General features: G+C 39.9%; 1 long non-coding RNA gene across 1 annotated transcript in view; it reads right to left on the reverse strand.

Annotated features, from left to right (window-relative positions):
• The window catches only part of LOC133269466 (uncharacterized), a 107,326-nt gene extending 81,662 nt beyond the window's left edge, over positions 1-25,664 (reverse strand). Inside the window, exon 1 of the long non-coding RNA XR_009743466.1 lies at positions 23,985-25,664. This is a non-coding gene — a long non-coding RNA (uncharacterized LOC133269466). The remainder of the gene's footprint in view (positions 1-23,984) is intronic.
• Between the last annotated feature and the right edge of the window lie 1,629 nt (positions 25,665-27,293).

Here is a 27,293-nt window from a genome sequence, read left to right on the forward strand (position 1 = left end):
TGTCCCACATGACATCCTTGTCTCTAAATTGGAGAGACATCAATTTGATGGATGGACCACTCGGTGGGTAAAGAACTGGCTGGATGGCTGCACACAAAGAGTTGTGGTCAATGGTTCAATGTCCAGCTGGAGACCAGTAATGAGTGGTGTCCCTCAGGGATCGGTGTTGGGACCAGTCTTGTTCAACATCTTTGCCGGTGACATGGACAGTGGGATTGAGTGCACCCTCAGCAAGTTTGCCAATGACACCAAGCTGTGTGGTTCGGTTGATACGCTGGAGGGAAGGAATGCCATCCAGAGGGACCTTGACATGCTTATGAGGTGGCCAATGCCAACCTTATGAAGTTCAACACAGCAAAGTGCAATGTCCTGCACCTGGGTCAGGGCAATCCCAGGCACAGCTACAGGTTGGGCAGAGAAGAGATTCAGAGCAGCCCGGCGGAGAAGGACGTGGAGGTGTTGGTTGATGAGAAAATGAACATCAGGCAGCAGTGTGTGCTTGCAGCCCAGGAAGCCAACCGTATCCTGGGCTGCATCAAAAGGAGCGTGACCAGCAGGTCAGGGAGGTGATCCTGCCCCTCTGCTCCCACGAGACCTCACTTGGAGTACTGTGTGCATTTCTGGTGTCCTCAACATAAAAAGGACATGGAACTGCTGGAACTGTTGGAACAGGTCCAGAGGAGGGCTACAAGGATGACAAAGGGACTCGAGCACCTCCCGTATGAAGACAGGCTGAGAAAGTTGGGGCTGCTCAGCCTGGAGAAGAGAAGGCTGCATGGAGACCTCATAGCAGCCCTCCAGTATCTGAGGGGGAATATAGGGATGCTGGGGTTTGACTATTCACTAGGGACAGTAGTGATAGGACAATGGGTAATGGGTTCAAACTTAAACAGGGGAAGTTTAGATTGGATATAAGGAGGAAGTTCTTTACTGTAATTGTGGTGAGGCACTGGAATGGGTTGCCTAGGGAAGTTGTAAATGCTCCATCCCTGGTGGTGTTCAAGGCAAGGTTGGACAGATCCTTGGGTGACATGGTTTAGGGTGAGTTGTCCCTGCCCATGGCAGTGGGGTTGGAAGTGGATGACTTTAAGGTCCTTTCCAACTCTAACTATTCTATGATTCTAATAACTTTTCTCTTAAAAATGCACCTGAAGTGTAAAATAAAGTAAGCCTGTTTTGTGTCTCTACTAAAGAATTACTTTTTTAATGGTTGATTAGTGAAGATGAGCCTGAATTTCAAGCACCCAGACAGCTCTCAGCTCAGAAGAAGCAGCTTGATCCTACTGTGTTGAACACAGAAGCAACTAGGTTTGAAAAGATATTTAAGATCAACACCCCAGGACTGCCAACTCCACCACTAAACCATATCATTACGGATCTTGTCTACACAGTCACTGCCCTGGGCAGACACTGCCCTAGTGATTCCACCACTGCCCTGGACAGCCTGTTGCAATGCATGACTACCCTTCCAGTGGAGAAGTTTTTTCCTAATATCCAGTCTAAACCTTTTGTGGCACAGCTTGAGGCAGTTTACTCTTGTTCTATCACTTATTATTTGGGAGAATCAGCCACCTCCTCACTCCATCCTCCTTTCAGGTAGTTGTAAGGAGCCTTCCTTTCTCCAGACTAAACAACCCCAGTTCCTTCAGCTGTTCCTCATAAGACTTGTGCTCTAGGCCCTTCACCAGCTTTCTTGCCCATAAGTTTGATAAAATACCACCCTTCTTTACCCAACAATTGTATCTCATGCCCAATGTATCAACTGACTTCTCTCAGGATTTCTGTGCAAATAAGAATGTATTCATTGCCTAGTTAGGTAGACTTCTTAAATAATAATCACTATGAGGAAAGAGACCCCATTTTTGGTAAGAAAACCTAACCTCCTAAAACGCAAGGTGACCTTGTCATTTGTAAACTATCCTTGGCTTATATGATACATTATGGAGCATATAATGTGAGACAGTATTGCTTTAGTTCATTTGCAATCATCTTGGTCCAGAACCACTTGATTTCATATTATCCTTGTTTCCAATAAAAAGATGAAATATCTATGTGGATGTAAAATAAATCCTAAAACAAGAGAGATAAAGCATGATATTTAATTTTATTTTGTCACAATAAGTAGATCAGAAAAGGCCACCTGACCTACCTCATATATCTCGCTGAACTTTTTTGATTCATTCCCTATAAGCATCCAAAGTGTTTTTTCCAGACTAGCAATTAATGTCACTAGCAATATGAACTTCTACCACTTCCCCTTGGAAAGCATGCTACAGTCTGATAAAACCTTTATTGTCAAGATAATTTAGAACAGACATCAGGAAAAGCAGATTTTATTTCATTTTCTTCTTATTGCACCTCAACCTCAGTTGCAGTTGCAACTCTACAATGTTTTATATACTCAGAAATGGTGAACATCATCTCCTCCTTTTAGGTAACCAAGTTGCATTTTGGGGCCTGAATGTTACAAGCATTTTGTAGTTGGCTCCTACTTCAAGTAGAGTAAACCATTTTGTAGCTAGTCTAAAAGGCAGTAAAAAAACAGGCTGCTACAGCTCTTTTTGAACAGAGATGCTGAAGTACCTCTGAATACAATGATGACATGAGTGTGCCAGGCATTGATGCCCACTGAAAACTTGGTTGCATGAGTTGGGTCATACACACCTCCAGAGAAGACCACCATACATTTGCTGCAAAAGCGCTTTGTGTGTACATACATGTAAATTGCTGATGTGCTACTAATGGGTGTGCCAGTAAGAATATGGAGCATAACCACCACAATTTTGGAATGGCAAGAAGGCATGTAATACACCACAGATAACTTCCTGTGCAGCATGGGTGCAGAAGCACTTGTGGGGGCATATTTGAGATCTTAGAGCAAAGCAAGCCTGAAAACAGAAACACATACTCCAATGTCAGCTACCAGTGGACTGTGCAAAATTAAGTAAGCTATTCTGTGATCTGCCTGCGTATGTGCATGAACAAACCCACAGTGTTAGGTGACAGCACCAGCACACACGTACTTTGTGGTTCTGCATTACAGAGTCTGTCACAAAATCTGCCTGGTCGAAAAGCTATGTTGCAGAGTCTAGAAGAAGATTCAATTTTTAGAAATATATAATGTGTTCCTTAGCTCTTTTCAGTCCTCAATGCAGCTTAGGTAGCCCTGTTTGCCTCAAGCAGCTCAGTGCATTGTGTTGGTATGTTTATTTGCATGGTTATGCTGCAAAACTGATCAAATAATTGGCATGGCTGAAAACAATGTATGCCCCCCCCCCCCCCCCCGCTTCCACAGGGTGGCTTTTTCAGCCAGTTCTTTTTTTTCACTTAAGCTGAACACAGCAGCTACAATGACAAAGCAGAAATGAGTGGCCAAAGCAAAGGCTGCTTAAGTATTGCTGCTGTGTAGGTGAAGCACAGCCTTAGATAAAAATACATGCATTCTCATGTATATATGTATGTCCATGTATGTGTGTGATATGCATACATATATACATACATATACATGTAGGTATACACTTGCATACACACACTTGGTATAAAGAATTAAAACAATTCTAAACCAATTTCCCAGGCCCTCTAGTCCTAACATTTGCACTTTAACAGACCTTTACCTCAATAGCAGTGTTAATTCTTCAGGGTCATCTCTTTCCCACTGTTATTCCTCTATTCCCAACCTTCACATTTTCTCAAGAGACTTGACACGTTTGTCACCAAACTTTACAGAGTTGCTGATGAAACCCAGGGGAAACAAAAATAATTATACTATGCTTTATCTTCATATTAAAAAGTAAAACAAACAAAACCCACCCAAACGTTTTGCCTGTGAGAATAAGGAGCGTTGGAAGGTTCTTAGGTCAACACGTTTACAAAATATCTGACAATGTCATCCTGACCTCTACTGGAAGCCCTAAGTATTTGCTGGATGAAACCGTGGAACATCAGTAAACCCAGAGCAACACATCATTTAGTGAAATACAACGAGTATTTCCCCAGCATCTTTTCAATATTAATTACAAATACTACAGGAAATAGTAGTTGAGAGTTGCAATGCTACCAGCCACTAAAGAGGATATAGAAAAAAATATTTTGCAGTATTACAATATGCTCACTTCTCTAGCTATATATAGGGTGTCCTGGGTTCAGCAGTAGCAGTCATGTTTCTCCTCCTTGGTAGCTGGTGCAGTGCAGTGTTTTGACTTTCGGCTCGGGAACAGAGCTGATAGAGATGTTTTGGTTTGGCCAAGGACTTTGTGAGCCTCATGCTCTGCCAGGGAGGAGGGGAAGCCAGGAGGAAGCAGAGACAGGACACCTGACCCAAACTGACCAAAGAGGTATTCCATACCACAGCACGTCATGCCCAGGATGGAACTGGGAGTTAGCCGGAAGGGCTGGGTGAGGCTGCAGGGTTGGAGGAGGTATCGGTCGGAGCTTGGTCGGGCTGGGGGGGGCGAGTTATCGGTCGGCTGGTGGTGAGGTGTTGTATTCCCTTGTTATTTCCTTTATCATTATTATCATTGGTGGTAGCAGTAGTGATTTGTGTTATACCTTAGTTACTAAACTGTTCTTATCTCAACCCGTGGGAGTTGCATTCTTTTCGATTCTCCTCTCCGTCCCTCCGGGAGCAGGGGGAGGGCAAGAAAGGGGGGGAAGTGAGCGAACGAATTACCTGACTGGGTTTAAACCACTACAGTTCTTTTTGGCGCCCAACGTGGGGCACGAAGGGTTGAGATAACGACAGATTTGACTGGATTAATAGTCATTCGTCACAATGCTGATTTATTGGGTATCAGAGTTGTTCTTCTTGATCTCACAGCTTCAGAATGTTGTAACTTACATAGAGCCGGGATTTGCTGTGTTAGTGTTTATCAAGTGTGGGGCCTGGGCTAAGGTTCTTGTCTCACTGTGCTTTATGGCAATGGCTTGTAATACGGGTGGCCTCCAGCAGCAGGGCGGGACGGACGTGGCCGTGGACTTGTACCTGGCCGTCCGGCTGCTCTTCACCGTCCTGGCCCTCGCCCTACTCTCCATCTTCGTGAGGCTGCGGGGAACTGAGGGGGAGCGGTCCCGGGAGCCGGCGGCTGCTGAAGCGGCCCGGGAGAGCGGCCCCGGGGACCAAGCGGCGGCGGGAGCGGGGCCGGAGGCTGGCAGGGGACGGCTGCCGGTGGAGGAGCCCGGGGCGGTCGAGGAGCAGAAGGAAGCGGCTGCCGAGCAGCGGGAGAAGGCGGCGGAGGAGGCGAGCCCCGAGGAAGAGCCGAGCCCCGCGGAGGAGACGAGCCCCGCGGAGGAGCCCAGCCCTGCGACGGCCGAGAGCATTCCCCGGCAGCCACCCGCCGAGCCCCAGGAGGACGCAGGAGACCACGCAGCACTTCCCAGCAAGGCAGAGGAGGAAGAGCTGGACTCAGGAAAAGAGAAGCCGGTGGTGGGAGAGCCGGCAAGCACAGCAGCTACACCAGCCCCAGTGACAAGTACAGCAGCATCAACTGAGAGTTCTGAAGGTTTTAAATGGCCTTTGGGTGTCCTTGGGACCTGCCTGCTGATCGTGATGGGGATCAGCATGTTGGCACACACACAGGCTGTGTTCTACCCACAACCATTTTGTCTGATCTCAAAAGTTAAGCAGAGTCAGGTTTGGGTCTTGTCTGGGATTAGACGACAATATAGGGGGACCAAGAGATTTTCCCCAAGGCTGGACAGTCATGAGTCGCAGGGTGTGTGGGACAGTATGGGCAAGTATCTAGTCCACTGGGCCCCTCCAGTGCTTTGGAAGCGTCAGAGATGGAAGGCAGCTGTATGAAGTCCCCAGCAACAAGCTGCAGAAACTGCTTAAGGGGACAATGAATTATTTTAAGCCTGGTGGGCCCATGGCACTTCAGGCCATCAGAGCAGAGATGCAACACAGAGATGGACTCATGATCGAGGGGTGGACTTAACAATGGACACTATTGCCCAGGTTATTCACGAGTGTGAACACTGCACACAGTCTCTCCTGCTCTGGAAGACTGTTACAAGAGATGGAGCCTGACATGGACCAGATGGACGCAGCAGCTTTATAGGGACTGGTCCATGCACTAAGATAAGAGTGCACCGAGATAAGAGTGATGGTATATTGAAAATGTGGGATCTGAGCATGACGTGAATGGTATGGAATAAGGGGTGGATAATGTCCTGGGTTCAGCAGTAGCAGTCATGTTTCTCCTCCTTGGTAGCTGGTGCAGTGCAGTGTTTTGACTTTCGGCTCGGGAACAGAGCTGATAGAGATGTTTTGGTTTGGCCAAGGACTTTGTGAGCCTCATGCTCTGCCAGGGAGGAGGGGAAGCCAGGAGGAAGCAGAGACAGGACACCTGACCCAAACTGACCAAAGAGGTATTCCATACCACAGCACGTCATGCCCAGGATGGAACTGGGAGTTAGCCGGAAGGGCTGGGTGAGGCTGCAGGGTTGGAGGAGGTATCGGTCGGAGCTTGGTCGGGCTGGGGGGGGCGAGTTATCGGTCGGCTGGTGGTGAGGTGTTGTATTCCCTTGTTATTTCCTTTATCATTATTATCATTGGTGGTAGCAGTAGTGATTTGTGTTATACCTTAGTTACTAAACTGTTCTTATCTCAACCCGTGGGAGTTGCATTCTTTTCGATTCTCCTCTCCGTCCCTCCGGGAGCAGGGGGAGGGCAAGAAAGGGGGGGAAGTGAGCGAACGAATTACCTGACTGGGTTTAAACCACTACAATAGGGTCATGTCTTCCACGACTATATATAGGGTCCAGTAGATGCACTCACTTTTAATCTGATATTTTATTTGCACTAATTTTTACATGCCCGTTAAAGTAATGGAACTATGAGGGACTAGGAGTTAAAGTCACAATAGGTACATTGACATCATATCATGAGCTCCTAAAGCCCTTAGTATTTAGCAGATTAATCTGAAATGCAGAAAAAGGCAAGAAAATTATCTTATGCTAAAATAATCAGGTACTTATAAAGGAATACAACTTACATAACCCTTCCAGGTTCATACCAGAAATCACAAATGCTGCACAATTCAGCTGTGACAAATCATGGTTAGAAAACTTGCAGTCTGTAAACTGCACTTGAAATTTGCAGTTCTGCATTTCAGCACAACAGTATCATTTACTAACACATTAAAAGTGACATCAAAACTCCTGTAGTGCTTGTATTTAGGCTCACTACTTCTCTCAGTACATAGAAGTTATATAAAAAGCCTGTGAGAGGCCTATGTTTTCAGCAGTTAGGTGTTTGCTAGTGCAATTGCTAAAGATGAGTCAAATTTAGAATTGTTCTACTCTGCTTGTATCAGATATCTGGAAAGCCAGAGCTCTCCATCCCAGCTAGGACTTCTCTTGCAAAATCAGTATATGCTAGGCAAGATCTCAGCTGGTGCAAACCACTGTAACTCCAGGGACATGTAGGAGAAGAGATACACTCTTTATGTCTAGCTACTACAGTTTTGCTTTAAGCAACCATCTTTGCCTCTTCTGAATTCATGTAGCTTTTTTGGATAAGATGATAAGAAACTTTATTTAGTAAGTGTTGCTTAAGATACTACTCTTATCGGGACTGCTTACAGTGGCCTCCTAGACAATACCCTCCTTTAAATCTTTGCCCTGAACACAGACAAAAATCAATATAGACAAATGTGAGGAACAGCAAAGGGAAGACTCAGCAGGACTGAAACACATACTGAGCAGCCAAAACCAGTGTCCCAGACTACACAGGGAAATCCCTATTCCACATACTATTAATCAAAGACAACCGAAGCCATTTTGACTATGCAACAAAACAAAGTCTTCCTATAGTGAAGCACATAGGGTTGTCAAAAAAACTAGAATTTGGCCTGCTGCAGTGAAATTGAAGAAACTGAACCTTCGGCAGAGAGGAAGAACTTTTCTGACCAGGGGCATTTGGCAAGAATACCATTCAAAACAGCATTATTTTAATAGAAAGGAATGACTGGATGTAACCAAATATTGAAATGGCACATGTTTGGAAGAGCTCATCTCAGAGCATACCAAAATGCTGCATATTTGCCCAAAGGCAAATCTAGCTCTATGAAGTCTGAACCAGGAATCGGGGGATATCCATCCTGCCGTTACAAGTTATGGAGCATCCCACATGGCCAGTTCCTTCTTACATAACATAAGGTGATAAATCTGCTTGACATAAATCAGTTGTGGAAGAACACAAGCTTACTAAATGCATCTTTAAATCAAGAGCAGGATTCTCTCTCAGTACTAGATCAAAAGCTCAAGTTATATTTAAGCTCTAAGAAGAAGCAGCCTTATATATTGGCGGTTGGGGCATAGGGCCAAGAAAGCTTCTGGGTTCCAACTCTAGCATGCCAAACACTTTACAGTTTTGGACAAGTCTATGACTCCAGTTCTCCATCACATAACCAGGGATTATAGTATTTGGTTACCTCATAATGGCTTTAAGAGAATATATATAGCCCTTCTGTGGTGTATTTTATAAACTCATACCCTACAGGATCTGTAATCTAAAAGGTGTCAGATCTAATTGAAAAGAAAGCATGGGAAAAGATGTGAAATAGAAAAATAAAGCTGTTATTATTACATTAGAATAATACAGTGCCAGATCTGATGGGTTATCATAAAAAACGTCAGTAGGGAGGGTCAAATAGACCCCTGTTTCTCTAACATGTTGTTTAGCTATGAGACGAAACTAAACAACCCCCTCAAATGATAGGCAACCAGAAAATATTAGTCACCCTTGGTTCTTTCTGTATCTGTCAGTTTCATCCACAGCAGCTATTTCTTATGAGAAAGTTATACTTTCAGCAACCCATACACAGCCTAATGCCACTGAAGATATGGCTTGGTTTGCGTGCCTCTCGTCCTCATGCTGCAGAGTGAGCAATTCCTATAGGAGCCCACTGGGAAACAACAACAAAGCCAAGTATTTGCCTGTGAGGGAAGCAGTAGGGGTACTGTGGCTCAGTTCTCCATAGAGCCACAAGCCACTCCAGAGGCTCAATGAACAGTAAGAGCCACTTCAGAGGGCACAATGAACAGGTATTACTGCCAAGAGGAGGAGAATACATCTGGGAACAGCTCTGCATAGTGCACCACAGGCTCGAGTGTCAGACCCCGGATGTACAGCTCATATACATACACAGAACACCTGCCAGACCCCCTGAGGTGCATATGTACACACACTGCCTCTGCCCTCGAAAGCCATAAAGCCTCAAGGGAAAACCACAATCTCAGTCTCATGCTTCTCTCAACTCTCTGCCAATCTAGGTGAGCAGAGGCTTTTCACCCTATGCTAAATACAAGGTGACCAGGAGCAAAGCGTGACTTTCTCCAAGGACTTGCACGGTGATGTGCTAAGGATGCATGTGGCAGCTGGGGAGGCAGGACATCAGGGAGGCATGTACAGTGTGAGCTGACCACACAAGTTACGTTCAGGCACAAGATTTTTAATGGAGTATAAGCGTGTGCTAAATCCTTATGCTTTTAATAATGAACATGTTTACAGTGGTGCCTTTTGCACTTTATTACTTGAAACCTATCCAAGCACCCACACGACTGACATCCCAGTGTCATCATAGAGGAACCACCTCTTATGGCAAAGTCCTCATGCGCCTTTGCAGGCATTATGAGTTGAAGAATCTCAAGAATCTACCCACAGTAAAATTCTACTGCATGCAGCACAATAAGAGAAGAAGAAAAAACAGTTTAACTTTCAAGTTTCATACCAAATTTGTAGCATTTACATTTTGGAAAAAAAAAACAAACCCACCTTTCCCCCATTCTTCATCAATTTTTATTTTCAATGCCACTTCACAGTCTGAATTTCTCAAATCGAAAAGGATGTAAGGCTCAGACTTTTCTAAATAGGCCTTGAACTTGCTGCAGCATGTAGGAACTCAGCTGTCTAGCTGTCATCTAGAAAGAGATGTATTTTCAAAAAACCTGAATTACATAAAAGAGACCCAGTAGAATAAGGGAAGATGTTGAGTTTCAACAGTTACAAGTTCTTTTTATCTGGGTTCTATTTAATACTTCAAAAGCAGGTGTAGAGAGAAAGCACGGCTGCGTATCTAGATTAAGAAGTTCTAACATGAGCTACATGTAACACTGTACCAAGTTTAACAAAACTCGAGTTAAGCTTCCACTAAAAGCAAACAAACAAACAACTATTTCTTGAACTGAAAGGGTTTCTCCACCACAGAACAGCAACAAGGTTTCTAAAGATATAAATACTGAGCTCTTTTGCAAGTCACTAGCTAAGCAACAAGTTTCAAAATATGTATGCTTGTGTTGTCTGTCAACAAGAAGCTAAAATTAACTCATAGTTTGAAAGGTGCTTGACCAACAGTGCCTTTGATCTGTATTTTCTTTGTACTACTGATATTTAACATGAGTAAAACATGCAAGGGTGACAAAAATTCATTTTCATTGAGAAAATGATTGTTTTAAGAGCTATTCTAATTTTAAAAACTGCTAGACCCCAAAACTATTTTCAGCTTTATCTTAATTCCATTGTTTAAAATTTACAAATCCAATGGCAACATTTTGTAAGTAATAAGGGGTAAAAAGAGAAATAATGACCAAGGGTCACAGTACTAGACAGAAGCTCAAGAGACTCGGATGCTGTGCTTCATCATTCTCTATAAATGTGATGCTGCCAACTTGCTTGCACATGTATATTGTGAAGAAAAGATTCTCACAGTCTGCAAGATAAATATTCTACAGAAGTGAAGGGCATAAGAGTGAACATAAAGGACAAGATTATTAGGAGTTGATGCATTTCATCATCTATATAGAACACAAAATTCCTGTTACTAGTTATGATTTTGACACTAAAGTCATTCCTGCAATTGTGTCAAAATGCATATTTCATGGCAAAGAGATTAATACAAATACAAAGTCATGCCTTCGCTTTCCAATGCTGGGTGCTCTTAGTTTTAGTGTTTGTTGGTTTTTTTTTTTATTCTTTGTAACACATTTGGGCAAGGAATAAATAGATGTTCTAAACCATATTAATTTGATGAAGTAACGCTGCTTACACTTGAAATACCAGCTAGAAAAAAACTTAAAAAAAAAAAAAAAGAATAGCATAACATATGAAGAGGTTTTTTTGGGTTAAATCAATGAGACCCACAGCTGGAAGTCAAACCACAGTTCTTTATGTATAAAATGAGGGTTATGTCCTAATGTGTTCCTCTACCAGTAGGACCACTAAGCTGAACAAATATTTTTGCAACAGTTCACAGATTATGCTATGGATTTAAGCTACATGTAAAACCTAGGGAAAACAGAGAAGAGATGCCTTAAACCCTGCACTGAAAGTCAGTGAGATTCTTCCTACCTTTACTGAAGATTTCTTCTGTTATCTTTTATTAAATCAATCAGGAGCATATTTCCCAATATCCAGAACTCAAAATCCTCAGCCTGTATCTTCAAAATTGCTGACTGAAATACAGAGAAGGCATCCATACATCCATAGGCAGCCGCTGCCAACAGGACATGTAAAGCCTAATTGTTCAGCACCTGAAATTGTGAGCTTTTAAACATCCTTGCTTCGAGATCATGAAAATTTGATCCTTAATTTTACTTTTTTGTTGTTGCTGTTGTTGCACTTTACTTTACTGTCTCTGCAAAACAAGAAGTACTACTTATTTTCTCTCAAAGAAAGTCTTGCGTGATGAGACTAAACCAGGCTCTAGTTTTGTCTCCTTCCACACATAGAGAGGAAACAGAATCACAACTCTGGCTGGAGCTTTTAAATACAACTACAATAAAAATAACTCTCCAGTCCTTTCCATATATTACTCTTTCTTAACAGACAGCCACTACATACGAAGGAAATTATGTAAGGCATATAAGAAACCAGAATGTTTTGACAGTGGAAACTGATAAATTGTTTCAGTCTCAGTACAAAAGATGAATAATTCCTAACTGGCTGCAGCATATATACTATAGACAAAAATGTTCTCTATGCATTTAACTGTATTTTTGAGGGGAACAAAAGGCTTCCTAAATATAGCTATATGTTCTTTCAGAAGAATCATGAATTAACAATGAATATTCTATTATTTGGCATTTGGGACTTGATGACCAAAGGCAACATGTCAATGACTATGCTGTTGAGACTAGGAAAAAAAAAAACAAACACAGTCCCCAAGTTTGCACAGTATTACTTGGCCAAAGGGTCTACATGAGCAAACTCAGACCTCCAGCCTGGTAGCACAGCCTGAAATGCTGCGAGGCTTTCAAAACCATTAGCTTTGCAAGCTTTTGTAGCTCTAATTTAAACACTCAAGGCCAATAAATTCAATCATTAAATCAGTGTGAACTTCAGTATAGATCACAGGACACAGCATATAATTAGCTCTAAGGACATTCAAGGTGAGCATAAGATGGTCCTAAGAGCAAATCTGTGGACAACTCAGAGCTGGCAATACTTACAGTTTCAAGTGGACAGACTTGCCTATTATTTCTATATAATGTTATTATACACTTAATAGCCATGCTTTCCTGATGTAGTAGATTTACATGTGTGCTATTTTACTTAGAACATCTGTTTCCTCCTCAGGAGGAGTTCTAAGTGTAGAACTTGATTAAAGAAAAAATCATCCAACCTTTCTAAACTTTCCATAAAATAATATTAATTTAAAAATAATTTAAAAATATTATTATTTCATTAAAATAATAACAAAAAATTAAAAAATCCTGTCTGAATCAGTCATACCTTATCCCAAATTATGCAACTATAACCCTCCCGCCAAAACAAAACCCCAAACCAAACAGAAAACAAACCAACATCATCAGGTCAATATTACCAGGTGGTGGGTTTTTTCCCTGTTTTGAGTTTGGCTTGGTTTGTTTTCCTTAAAGCTGTATCTCCATCTCAGAACTTCCCACATGAATCCCACAAAAGCAGTGGATTCATTTTTGCTTCATCATCATCATTCTTCCTTTTGCTCTCCTACAGTAGCTTTACTCAAGGAAATATCATTCAAGATATCACGTTTCAGAATATATTTCCATGTCTGAATTTGAATGTTCTGTAATACTCTAGAAGCAGACATCTGCCAAAAATGAATCCTTAATATGTACACAGAATTCCAAGCAGTGAAACTATCCTCAAATCTGAAATTGCAAGCAAGCTCTAGAAGAAAGCAATCTTTCCCAGGTCTTTTTGAACACTCAGATGCATCAATTTGCTGACCATTCTCATCATCTTCTAGAGGTTCAGCATACTTCAACTCACAAGTGTTATCAAGTAAGACCTTAAGGCATTTTCAATGGGGTTGAAAGTACACGGAAAGCAAACAGATCAGAGAGCAGGGTACAGAGAATGTTAAGAGGGTGAATTGCATTCCTGTCACAAAACATTTTCACATTTTCAAAGAATCTAAGCTGTAGGCATTTGCTGTCACTAAAATACCAGACTTTTTCCTGAACTTCAAATTTGAAGAACACAATGTTATAAAAGCACATTAAAAACAGTATCAGCCGCCACTACAATTTTTTTTCAAATCTGAGAGAAAGGAATAAGAGTATATATTACTGATCACATAAAGCATATGAAAAAGACCCATATCACCAGATGGAGAGTTCATTCAATAAAATCCACATGTACATGCTGAGATAAGTCTTGCTTAAATTGTGTGGAGCTGCAGAAGCAAGGCTAGGTTTGATAAAGTTGGATCTTACTGCTGTTCAGCTTGTGCTACTCCTTCCTTTCTCACTTGCCCCTTCAAGTCCCTGGACAATAGAATTAACTCATTTTATTTAAAGTATAAATTTTCCTCCTACTGAGAAGGACAACATTGCACCTCTCAGAAGAACAAGTTCAATACATTATTTATAGTCCAATTTTAATTATTTAATTCTTCATAACCCACTGAGAAAAAAATTAAGACAAGCAACTTAATTGTCCCAATTTTTCCTTCTGCACACTCAGGAGGGAAATTCCCTGGGGTTTACAGAACAAAAATCTAACGTTACCCCAAAACACAAGAGCATGCATGGAGGCTATCTTGAGAATATGATATATACTATATCCCTACAGTACACAGACTGCTTCCCAATCCTCTCTGAATTGTTAACAAAAAAATAAAACTCACTTCACCCAGGTAGCTCTGAAATACGTGCACATACTTTTTAGAGAGAGGATAATTTGTTGTTACAGAGGCAAAGTTATGAAATCAGCTCTCCTGTGGAGAGCCACCTTCTACGTAACTAATCAAACTCTCAGTCAGTTGTCCACAAAAAGAAACTAAGATCTCTTTTCAAATTTCTAGAAATAGCATTTTCATTTTCTTTGTTTGGTTTTGTTTTTTTTGGGGGGGTGTTTGTTTGTTGTCTTTTGTTTTCTTTTTACAATAGGCTGTGATTTCTTTTCCTGTGGAAAAAAAAAAAAAGAGTAATACTAACCTTGTTTTACTTGTAATACAAAACAAATCTACTGAAACTTGCACCAAAATACTTGTCTTTGCAAAATAATAATTTAAAATAGTAAGATCCAAATCCTGCTGAACAACACTGCAGGGAGCAAGGAAATGGCAGGGAATCTTCCAGAAAATGATGCAAGAATCAAACAAGTAACCAGTTTGTCTCAAATAGGAATAACCTTCCCTTTCCTATATGTCTCTGCTTCAGTTATAGCCCTAGTTTTAAAACCAAATTTTATAAGGAGGATTTTAAAAGACACTAAAACACACCTGATTTATGAAACATTGTTTAAACTACATCATCTTGAACAGGCCAGCATTAAAAGATCTAATGGCGACTGGTTCATGTCATTTACATTTTCTGCTCTGAGGGGAACAAAGATTTACAGGCCTTCATCTGAGTATGAACTTCGAATACAAAAACAAAGTGGTGCAAGTACATTACCCTGACTGGATGAAAACTGAAACCCTTTCAACATAAAAGTTCTAGTCACAAAGGCTTGCAGTATATACAACATTTACAATTACTAATGAGTAATTACCTACTAATTAAACATAAGTGGTATTGCACCCTAACTAATGACTGTATTGGGATAGCACATGCCTTTATTCTAAATGGTAATTACTGCAAAGCATAACATCAAGCTAGATTGACAAACACCACATGAAATTCAGATCTGTTTGTGAGGAGACAAGACTTTCTCACCAGAGTGAGGCACTTCAGTATGATTGAAAACAATCACCTTACAGTGGAGGCAAACTGAAATATTGGCATGTAACTATTTAGAGCTAGGGAATAGGAAATGCTGAGAATGAAAAAGAAAACCAGCTCTCCAGTCTTATGCCTCTCCTGGATATTAGACATAGTAATCAGAATTGCAAGAAAGTGCCTGTATGCACTGGGGATCCTGTGGCTTAAGACTTTCTGGCTAATTGGTCCTTGAGATAACTAGTCTCTAATCGCATGCTTTTTTCCTTCTAATGAGTTTTAAATGTTCATAAAAGTTTCACTCACGACAAGTAACACCAGAGAGGGGGTTGTGTTTCACAGTAAAAAGTGGTTTTGAAAATGGAAGGGAAGTTGTTAGATGCTTTGGCACATGTTTACCAAGAAATTTGAAATATCTCCCAAAATATTTTGCTTTATTACTTATCAAGTATAAATCGAACTCTTCACAGGCATGTAATGTTTCTCTTTCCTAAAAACAGCACACTGAAGGCAGACATTTAGGAAAAGGGCTCAGACACCTCTGCAGCCTTCCTTCCTACATCACACCACAGCACAGGAATACTGTGATCACAGAGGTATGGGACGGGTGGAGACTCCATCCAAGCAGGAAGCTTGGACACAGGAGGCAAAACAAAAAGAAGGAAGAATGGTAAATAAGCTTGTTGGCGCTTGTATAAAAGTTGAAGTATTTAATTAGAGACTGCCAAGTGAAACAACTCTTCTAATCACTGTCTTCCTATGTGGTTCCTATAGTAGTGAGCAAAAAAGGCAAAAAAATCTTCTGATTTCAGAGAAAACATGTTTTATTTCCATGGCATGAAATCCTGAGCTTTGATCTACTCTTCTCATAACAGGAGAATTACTCTCAGAAGAGGTGGAGCTATTCAGCTTTCTCAACTCTTCCCTTATCTAGTCTTCCTCATATGAACTGTGAAAAGATCTCTCACCCATATTGACAACAACTTCATGCTTTGATGGAATTTGGAAGCAATTCCTTATTTCTCCTACATAAGGGCAAATCACTTTAAAAATAAGTATTCTTTGGCCCAATTACATTAAAGCACAATATAGTCAACTGTTTCTCACCTACATGATGGAAATATCTACAAGAAAAGGCAGGAGAGAATGAAATGAAGAAAAATGAGATAAAAGAAAGGTGTGAAGAGCCACTTAAAGAAGGCAAAGCTATAGTTTCCTAGGGGCACAAGAAAAGTAAGTGTGTGTGTGTAAATAGCAGAAACTGTACAGGGAAAAGGGAATGCAAGAGAGAGAAAGGAGTAGGCTTGTTTTGCTTCTAAAATACACATTATTTTTTTTCCTGGAATGATACTCTGGGCTCACCAGTAACTCTGGTAGGTTTACATGCTGCTTTTTTTTTTATTATTTCATAATGGAAAACTGTTAAAATGCCAGAGTAGTCTCCATTTAGTCTGATATGCCAAAGCCTTGCTAGTAGTCAGTACAGAGGATTTCTCTGTAGCATATAAAAATAAATATTTATGTCTTTTTTGTACAAAATCTGGTTTATGTCATGCTGTAGTTTAACTATTAGCACGACTCAGAGGATTAATGCAAAAGCAAGTTTCCAAACTTACAAAATATCCTGTATTTTACACTGGGGTTACGCAAAACCCCTCTTCTAAAACAGATACTGACAGAGACTAATGGTAGAAGCTGTAACTTAATCTCAGAACCCCAATTATATCAAACCTCCTGAGCACCATATACCCTTTATGGTACAGTATTATTACAATCCTTCAATGGCATTTGGGTTTTGTAACCGATCTCTCCCTATCTGTTACACTACACAGAAACTGTGAAGCCCAAATACAAAGAGACCATAGGTGTGATGACTGCACTTGAGTCTTTTCTGCCAACCATATATCTAAGCCTGAGAGTGATAAATGGTCCTCCGGTTATAAATGGGCAATAGGGTCAGTGCAACTAAAAGCTGAGAGCTCAAAAAAACCTCACAATTCTTAGGAGTTCAGGAAAAGGCCAGAGACTGATTGACTGCAACTCTTGCTGATAAATGGCCGGGGTTGTTACACCCCAATTAGAGAAGATAGGTGACTGGCAAATAACCATGGCAATGTGAATGCTACAGCCTCAGACCATCCAAAACACCTTACTAGTCTGTAAGTGTTGTAGTTTTCCCATACCAGCCTAAGTTTTTCCTTGACAGAAATGGAAGAGCCACAAATAAAATAGCCACAAGAAGTTACTTCAATAAGGAAATTAATCACATGAATAAAAAATAAATCAGTCAGGTCTACACTAGTCCACATGATGACTCCAAAGTCCGACAGGAGAAGGACTTTGTCATTATGTCTCTGAACAAGATTTATCATAGCAGACTGAAGGCCAAATCTACTGAAAATTTAGGTACCTAAACTGGGAAAAAAAAATAGTTACTAGAATTTAGGCACACAAGTTCAAAGGCTGGTGCAGGAACAAATCCACTGAATCTCAACCTGTGCAACTTGGAGAAGTGGAAGCCGTCAGCACCTTTCTTTTGTGGAATGGATATAATGGTTAGACCATTTTCTCAGGCATTGAAAGAAATTGGGCCAGGTGAACAGCTTGCACACCAGAAACACTTTCTATCCTGCACTAGAGTACAATCAGGAGATGAAAACTGGTGGATCCAGAAGGAGCATCAGCAGGAGGGAACTTGAGGACCTGGACTTTTGCCAGAAAAAGATAAGCTGTTTCCTCATTTCATCTCCAATATTGCTTCTACTTTCTAGACAACAGTCTAATGTAAAAACAGCCACCATGGTGAGGCCTGAAATGAATCTCCTTCCTGCTAGACAAGAACCAGATTCTAGATAGCTAAGTTAGAAAAATCTCAAGACAAATTTCCAGGAAAAATTTCCCAAACAGACTTTCCAAGGCTGTGTTTCCAGGGTTTGTTCAGAGCTGAAGGCATCAGATTCCCAGAATCTTATATCATGATCTTCTATGGCTGAACTTGCAGGAGCAGGGTCTAAAACTGATTTCAAAAGTAATCATGTTCTGTAAAATACAGGAAGATTTGCCTCAGGGATTAAATTACCTGTATTTTCTAAATCCGCCTCCCCAAAATAAATCTTTGCTTATTGCTTTTTATTGCATCTCTGCAATAACAACAAAAAACAATTTTATGTCAAATATTTTTAAATAAATGTTTGAATAGTAATGAACTAAAAATAGGTATATATTTGCCAGAAGATTCTTAGAGACAGAACATAAGGAAATTTTACAGGTAGCAGCTGCTCACACTACCTGAAAATATACTCCAGAGACGTATGTCAGTGTCTACAATGAAATTACATAAAATGGAAATAATTGGCCATCCTCACTTTTATATTATAGACTTACATGATGGCTTAAATGTCCTAGTAATGCTAAAATAATTCACCTATAAAATGAATGACAAGGCCACAACATTTAAAAGAACTTGCTTGCCTTTAAAGACTAGAGTTGCAATGGGAATAAGAAACAACATTCAGAACATTGCCTAATGTTATTTTAAATCACAGAATCACAGAATGGTTTGGGTTGGAAGAGACCTTAAAGATCATCTAGTTGATTTCCCCTGTCAAATCATTTCTTACCATGGGGCTCTCCCCTTATTTTCAGAACATAAGAATGTTTATACTATTTTTTAGTTAAGTAAAACATTCATAAGGCAGGAAATGGGGAAATTATTTCCCCATCTCACTCATACATACAAACTGAACACAGAGTCTTTATGTGCTCATATAATATTTGCTAAATGAGCGTTCACTCCCTCATTACAAATACTAAATGGGTAACTATTCAGTTTTCCACTGCAAAGTCACTACCCTTAGTTCATAAAGTTCCTGAACTACAAATTGCTGGAGGTTAGGAAAATATTCTTGGGAAGTATCACTGCATGCTGATACATTATATGTCCTTCTTTAAGCATCCACTACTGGCAACTGTCAGAGATGTAATGCTAGGCTATATGGAGTTGTGTTACAACCCCACAGGGCCACACTAATAATACTGGGACTGGTTACAGTCTTGGTGTCACAAACACTACACATGCAGTTAACACTGCTTCCTTTTATTCTCATATGTCACAGAATTGTATTCACTGTGTCAGGTTTTTTTCCAATGTTCTTTGGAAGACATGCTCATCTGAGCATATATTTTGACATCTCACAGTATTTAGAGGTAACTTTTCCAAATGAGCCTATCAAGCCTAGCAAGCAAGCAAGCCTGACTAGTCTAAAATCTGTACACTTAAAATGCAATTATTTCATTTAATTTTGTTCCAATCACTGGCTCATCTTCTGAAGCATGACTGAAAAATCACCTGGGCACCGTATGGGTAAATCTTGTTCAGTCTGATTCGCCACTCCGTCGCAGCTAGCAGCATGGGCAGGATGGACAAGGCATGGAGCAGGTGTCGGATAAGAGGCCTGGGGTGGACAGCAAGGGAATAAAGCAAGGAGGCAGCAATGATGACAGACAAGAACAAGGCTGAAGTTACAAGAATGTCTCCAAACAAAATGATCTAGAACAGGACAGTGGTTCCCATTCATTATGAGAATAAAAACCACTGAAATAAGAAATAGTTCACAGAAATCCACTACTGGGCAGTCATATTCTCCTCAGCTAACTATTTTGTAGCTCATTTAGTGGGGACTATACTCATTTTGTAGAGGAATGTATTTTTAATACACTGTACCTGGGTATCATTTAACTTGTCTGCAATTCATTGCCTTCTTTCGCACTTGCCTCCTTTTCCAGTTCCCTCATTATCTACATACCTTCCACAGCAAAGAAAGTTAGACAGCCTAACTTACTACACAACCCTAATTCACTCCTCACAGGTGATCTGAGCAAGGTATGGCATTTAGCAAGTAACCTGCAAGTGACAGAAGGTAACAGAGGTTCATAGGGTTATAGGCCCATTTGATGCTGTCAATAATACCCATATGGTACAGACTGCCTTACAAACTAACAGAGAAATCCCATGGAAGATCAAGATTTGAATGACAACAAAAGTCATATCAAGACAGAAAATGAGAGCTTTCAAAGCTAGCCATTCATTCACAGTTTTGGACCCAGATTCACTTCAGAATACCCTATCTCTCAGGGCACATCTCCTAGCCATCCGAGACAAAGACTCGTGCATCTGATTTGCCTGAAGTGGGATTTTATGTGGCAGAGAAACCTTTGTGTCCCAGTTGTTCCAAAATTGGATTCTTGGTGAAACAGAAAAAGTATTTGAACATTGGTCTCCAAGATCCTAAAGCTGTAACTTGATCATCAGCTATTTTGGAGAGAGTATCTCCAGCTCTGCTGGAGCTATCCTATTTTGTATAAATAGTGCGAGGAGATCCTGCCTGGACAGCTGGGGGCTGGGGGACACCCTCCAGCCATGCGGGAGAGAAAGCAATCTAGCCTGAACCTCAGCTTCCTGGGAGGAGTTTTTATAACACTGTATTTTGCTATTTGATGGCAGAACCCTTCATCTTCTCTTCCACCCACCTATAGGGTGGGTCAGGAATATTTCTTATGCATCAGAATTAGATCAGATTTCATTAACTAGAAAATTTCCAATCAGTTCCACTCATACAAGGCAGACACGGGGCGAATGAAAAGAAAGTTGTGCAGGCATCCTGACAATTCCTACCTAGAAGCAGTCTGTTGAAACAAAAACCGGAATTCTGCTTTAGGAAAGTCTAGCTTCAACCTGACAAATTCAATCTCTGAGACAAAATGAGCAATTTTGAGAGCAAAGATCAAACTCGCTTCAGAGCCTAGACAGCAGAAGCTGGCAATTGTTGCAAAGCAAACACTGAACTTTGAAGTCCTTCACTTTCATTTAGTATAGCAAAAGTCCTTATCACTCACACTTAGAACACAGCGACTTTCTCCAAAGCGCAGATTGCATTGAAGCTCTCTTGCAAATGACTCTCAGCTTTCTCTTCCATTTTGAGAATAGTGCTCGAAAAAAAATACAATTTGCTACTTCAAAAGAGACATTTGACTTGGCTCAAATTATTGCCCCTTATAGCCCTAGAGCAACTGCAGTTTTGAGAGCATTTCAAAGAGAAATGCTCTAGCATGGTACTCATTTGGTATCAGAGAAAGTAGTTAGTCTGAACTACTGTAATTCCCATCACCATCTTCTTTGCAAGTGTACTACTGCTTAGCAAGACACACAGCTTAATTTTCTGTCTTGCTTTTAAGCTGTGGTACCTAACATGGCTGATGGTCAAGATGCAGAAAAGGTGTTTTAATACATTTCATTAAATCTGAAGAAAGCAATCGCTGCGGCCATTTGGTGTGGTAAAAGTTGAAAAACATCATTAAGTTCTTAAAGCTTATGTTAAATCTGATCTAATTTCATTTCAATGAAATATGTGTGTGTACACACATACATGTGTGTGTACACACATACGTGTGTGTGTACACACATACATATGTGTGTGAATGTACACAGACACAGGTTTGCTTTTTTTATTCAATTGAGTGACAGCATGTGAAAGCAAACACACTTTGGTGTATATAGACTAAGGCTCTAAAATCATTTGCCATATTTGAAAGAAAAAAATTAAAATAAAAGAGAAAAACAAAAAAACCCAACCTGAAACTCAGAATTACCAATATTTTTCTGCATTTCATTTGCAACGCTTAATTACATATACTGCTTCCTATTAGGTTCTCAAATACTCTCTATCTGATTTAAAACCTTGTAGCAAGGTTACCAAGAGAAACAGAATCAGGTCAGCACATTAAACTAGATTTTTCTTTTACATCGGCTCCCAGGCAAGTCTACAGACTCTCCATGTTATTTACAAGGACATTAAGAAGGTCTTGTGCTTTCTACCTCAGTGATTTATTCTTCCCGTATGCAGATTTGGTAATTCTTTAGAAGCTGGTAAATTATATGTTCTAGCAATAACAGTAGGACCCTAAACAGAGTAACTTTGACTTACCAACCTTATAAAAAGTCTACCCTTACCTTTCAGAATCTGATTTTACTATGGGAAGTGCTAAATTACAGTCATAATTCTTAAAATAAATTAGATTAAAAAGTCAGTGTCTAACACCCCACAATATAGCTGCTTTACATAAGTATTTGACAATTTTTTAAGAATATTTAAAAAAAAATTTAGCATCAGAAGTATCAAAATTTAAGCTAATTTTGTGTAGCTGCACTACATTCATTCTAAGTTTTGTTAAGAGATGAAGGAAAACAAGATCTTTATTCAGTTCAGCTAGATTTATTTTTTCTTCAACTAGTATGTACTTTGCATTCAAAATAAGAATAGATTTCTTTTCTAAAAAATGCTAAACTTAGCCTCAACTATGAGGATTCAGTATTAGGGTGCAAATGTCAAATTTTGGAGGTACTTCAGATGTTTTACACTTGGACTGCATGGACTCTATTGATAACCTTGATTTGACACAAATCACAGAACATCTGGAACCACATGTGTTTTACTGACTTGCTTTATGCTGTATTTAAATATTTTAGGGGTCACCGGTCACCTCGGCTGTTCACTCTCAGAGTCACAGCCTGATGGCCAAAACTCTGTCAAGTTCTTTCTCCTGATCAGAAAATAGCTGAGCAGGTTCTGCCCTATCTTTCCCTTTGCAGAAGCTTGCACAAAGTTACCCATTTGCTCTGACTTAGAAGACTGCGTGTAGGTCACACAACTCACAGACATCAAGCCCACAAACACACCTGTGCTAAACACACTGAACAAGGGTAGCAACAAGGAATTTGGTCACATCATAAATGCAGATAACTGGACCAGTACACAGCATGGGATAACACATTTTTACCACTAGAAAAATGATCAGAAACCATCTCCTACATCCTGCCTGCCCTTTCCAGTATTCTTCTCCACATCCTCTCTGCTGTAAAAGATTTTGATCCACTGGGACTGTGAAATGTTTGATGCAGTGCTATTGGTGTGAATGAGATGATTTCCCTCTTGCAGAAAGTTGTAGGTTGTTTGTAAGAAAGTTTTCAATAATTATTCTTTTGTGTATGTATATAAATCAAAAATAACTGATAGATCTGCAGTATTTACCCAGACTTAACCAGTTTATTGCTAGAGGCAATAGTGATACAGCTTTAGGTAGCAAATTCTGTTTACAAAAGGTTTTAGAAGTATCCCTGTAGAAAGGATCTGCGTAACATCAGGTTTACATGAGATGAAGGGCAAGTGGCAAATACACCCATGTTTTCTGAAAGGTATTTAGGTAAAACCAGAGGCATCTTCATCACACGGCTATTTCCTCAGAGTGTGCTATTTCTGTATGCATATATTCAATTAGGCCCAGTGAAAAATTCAAAAGCTTGTCTAAACTGTAACAGCATATACAATTAGGAATATGCTCTATAGCAAAGATGCTAATGTTAGTTTTCTTAAATACCAATTAGAAAGTTATATATTTTCACATCAGAAAATGTCACACCTATACTCATTCATACATGTAGTAAGTTGTCATGTATCAGCTTTATCATCATAATGGTTGTAAACAGAGTGTGAGTACAAGGCTCCTACAAAATAATGACAACAAATAAATCCCACCACTCTTGCTACTACCCAAACATGCTCAGCAGCGTGCATGACTGGACACTAACCATAAGACCAAACTGGAACAGATTCTTCCCCAGGCTGCTTTTGATCGCATTTAGGGAAAACAGCTCTCTTTACTTATTTGAAGTTACACAGCTCAACAAAAAATATTTAATATTCTCCCTACAGAACTTAATAGCACATTTATATCAAAGATATTGTTAGCGTGGCTGGAAAATCCCTCAGGAAAAGTCTTACCTTATGTGGAGGAGACAAATGAAACCCAAGTTTGCAGCTTGAGACTTTTATTTTATTCTAAGGACGAATTTATCTCTTTCCATTTCAGTACCTCTGTGCTCTCTTCTGACCTAATTTTGTCTGTGATTAATGCCAGAGTTTCAGTGGAGTCACTTGAGCTCCTGTAAGAAAAGAACTGAAGTAAAAAATGAACGCACTCAACATTCCTGCTCTGATAGATTGCTTGTCAGGACACTAAAAGCCTTGCAAGGCTATAAGTGAGGTAAAGCCCCAGAACTGCCATTCTTTAGGAAAATCGCATTTTGGTTTTCTACTAATTATTCTGTACTAACATAATGAAGTCAAACCTCATTCAGACTAAGCAGGTATACCATTTGTACAGGCCTCATATAGGCTGTTTCATAGGATTCATTCCCAGTGTTGCATGGCTAGAGGACATTCAAATTTAATTTCAACCTTGGTTTAGACAGGAGAAAGACAACAAACGTCTTCTACTGAGAAGCACTGCAAAGCACAACTGGCCAAGGAAGTTTCTCAATTTAACTACTTCCTATTCTTTCCCTACCCAAGCACCTTACTGGGAATGTTTTTCACTTGATGATAGAACATCAGCAAATAACATGAAGGACTGAAAACAGCTGCATCTGCTCTTGCAGAAATGGGCAGGAAGTGACCACAGAAGGTGTCTGATCCCAACCCTCCCAGATGGATCCCAGGGTGTAGTAGGAGACCAACCATGAAAGCTTGCCTTGCAGGGTTAAGTGGGCAGGAAACCTCAGATGTGTCAGGTAACAAGAACATAAAAAGGGCTGTACTGGCCAGGGCCAAAAGCTCTTCCAGCACTGCATCCTGTCCCTAATGTTATCCAGTAATGGGTCCTAAGGAAAACACTGCATCAAGCACATGTGATCTCTCCTCCAATATAATGAGGTCTCAGTTTGCTAAACAGATAAATACTTCATTAGTTAGGAGCAAGAAATGAATGCCAGTCCCACCTCTTATTAGCAAAAAAACCCCACAAGATATCTTACCTGAAGCCATAAGAACAAACGTTGGCTGTTTATGTTGTTAAAAAAAACACTCATTTCATATGAGATAAGCAAGAAAATACCTTCATCAAAAGTGCAAGTTATCTTCCATTCGAATAGCTCCATTATTCCTAGTGTTCCCTCAATCCTCTGAAGATATAAAAATAAATAAAAAGATAACTTTTTTAATGAATAGGATTATTAGAATTTTTTAACTACTAGTAAAAGGCAATATTGTTGATGCATTAAGAGTGCAAAGTTACCCAAGCTTATATGATAAAAATCCTTAATGACTTAAAAGATTGACGGAGGCTCTGAAAAGTCAATATTTAATAATACATTTCAAGCCTGGCTTTCAGTTGCCCAAGTGAACAGTATGGAGTTTTTTTTAATCAGTACTTAAAACAGTACAGCTATAGCTCCTCTTCATTATTGCTAGAAAGGCAGGTAAATTCACATGACTACCTCAAAGTGGCACACACACATTGCTTAAGTATTAATAAAGCTTGCTTTCACAAATGTATTTCTCTTACATAGGACTGCATTTATAGTTCACGTTCTTGGTTTTGAAGGAAGAGTAGACAGATTTCATGTATCCTATCACTTAAACACTTCTTCATGTGCTAGAAAGTATCTGGACTTTCAAAGGTTTAAGTAAATTAAGCGTTGTCCCCCAGTGTTAATGACACTAAGGTGTTTCAGTAGTGTCTCTTATAAGCTCACCATAAATTAAAAAGTATTAATCATTAGTATGTATTAATGTAAATGTATTAATCATTAGTGTGCTCTCCTACACCATCTTTCCCCGTTTTTTTCACAATACTTAAATACCTAAGCCAAAAAAAAGGCACCCTTTACCACGTGGAACTTCATAAGAGACAATCAGCTGACAGCAATGAGATTTAAAGACCTCAGTGCTTTATTCACTTCTGACATCAGAACAATAGTACTATTTTCTAATGCTATTTTCTTAAAATAAATTATACTATTACACATACAACCTACAACCTGTATCAGAATACCAGTTAGGAGGACACAGCAGCAATATATTCAAAGCTTCATATTGCTGCTGTTAAATGGGCACGCCTCTTATAAACACTTTTAAATTTGTACTTGCATTATTCTGGCCCTTAAAACTTGTCCTGAAAATGCTGAAAAGGATATTAGAAAAAGCAGTTGGGACTGAAATAGAGAAAGGAAGAGAAACATTTTATGTATGTGTCTAATCTTGCTTTCCATGATTATAGAGATAAAAAGATTTCCAAAACTGGGATTCAAAATTGCATGTTTTCTCCACTTCAAAATCAAGAAGCGCATTTACCTCTAAGGACTCTCAAGTACATTCAGCACTGTTTTGTACAGCAAAATAATAACAACTTCTCTGTCCATATAATTTCAAAAAGAGCACCAGAAGCACTTGGCACCAGAAACTAACAGGGCTAAAGATAGCTAAGCCTCCACTTCCTTAGGCACCAGTCCCACAACAGGAGTCCTGGTAAGGCAATGGGCTCAGGGTGCTACTTAGCAATTCCTTAGCCCAGTGCCAAAAATTTTTGCAAGGAAGCATCAGCTATAACAACTCCTGTGCTCCAGTCTGCTTTCTGCGGCACCATCAGCACAGTAGCACTGACTCTAGATTCTGTTTTCTCTCTTTTAAACCTTTTAGAGATCACAGAGAAGGAGGAGTTGTCCCAGCACATATTCCACCTACTCCCAGGAAGAGTTTGCACAGCGGTTTGATTGACTATGACACAAAGGACTGGAAAGCAGCTAATTTTGACATGAGTGATGACAGCAAAGCTTTGCTTTTTCTCCCCTCTCCTTCAGGAGGAGGGAAGTACAACTAAATAAGGAATAAAAGCAGGATCCTAGAACCACTTGCCACTAAATGGTCATTTCAACAAGGCTGTTTTGCATTGGTATCCAAGTTGCTGCTGCTGTTTATGCAAACAGTGAGCCATGGTAGCCATGCAAAAAGCCATGCACAAAACACGTTCGGAATCTTCACTTGGGGCACAAAGGATTTAATAGAGGGAAAAAAGGTACAAACTAGAAGCTGTAAATGACAGTTTATGTCCACTTTTATCTTCAGTATATATATATTTTTTTTTTAAAAAAAAAAGCTTGGTTGAAATCCCATTTAGCACAGAAACAGCTAATAGCTAAATCCCTGTGGTGCACATGCTCCAACACTTTTAATATTGGCATAATAAAGCTGAATTTTAATAGACTTTGACATTACAGTTATTCTAAAATGGGTGTTATTCTGCTTTCAACTATA

This window comes from Pezoporus flaviventris, unplaced genomic scaffold (assembly GCF_033815535.1).
Source record: "Pezoporus flaviventris isolate CSIRO_AGI_PZ_B2104156 unplaced genomic scaffold, CSIRO_AGI_Pfla_v1 ptg000015l, whole genome shotgun sequence".
NCBI classification, from domain to species: Eukaryota; Metazoa; Chordata; class Aves; order Psittaciformes; family Psittacidae; genus Pezoporus; species Pezoporus flaviventris.